The sequence below is a fragment of the Octopus bimaculoides genome, chromosome 3 (assembly GCF_001194135.2).
Source record: "Octopus bimaculoides isolate UCB-OBI-ISO-001 chromosome 3, ASM119413v2, whole genome shotgun sequence".
Lineage (NCBI taxonomy): Eukaryota > Metazoa > Mollusca > Cephalopoda > Octopoda > Octopodidae > Octopus > Octopus bimaculoides.
Window position 1 is genome coordinate 46,517,874 of NC_068983.1, and position 597 is coordinate 46,518,470.

The window sequence follows — 597 nt, forward strand, 5'->3', positions numbered from 1 at the left end:
ATATATATATATATACGACGGGCTTGTTTCATTTTCCGTCTACCAAATCCACTCACAAGGATTTGGTCGGCCCGAGGCTATAGTAGAAGACACTTGCCCAAGGTGCCACACAGTGGGACTAAACCCAGAACCATGTGGTTGGTAAGCAAGCTACTTACCACACAGCCACTCCTACGCCTATTTAAATTCATTTATTCATGCCACAAGTATCTGTAACCGCAACAACAAGTACACGTAAAGTACGTAAAAGAGGTCATATTTGTGTTATTTCTCTATGGGTGAAGAAAATAAAATGCTATCATCAAATAATCACATCACCACCAGCCATTTAACACCACTTCCGGGTACAATGGAGGTAGGTAGGTAGGGTATATAATAGATATGGTGTGAGAAGATGTATACAATCCTGCTTGGACATCTCTAACACATACACACACACACATATTGATGTATATATATATATATATATTATATATAGGTTCAAAGAAAGGAAAAAAACAAAAAAACAATAACAAAAAACAACAACGTGAGGACGTGATACAGATAGTGTTACTAGACGCTCGGGAAAGGAAAGATATATATATATATATATATATA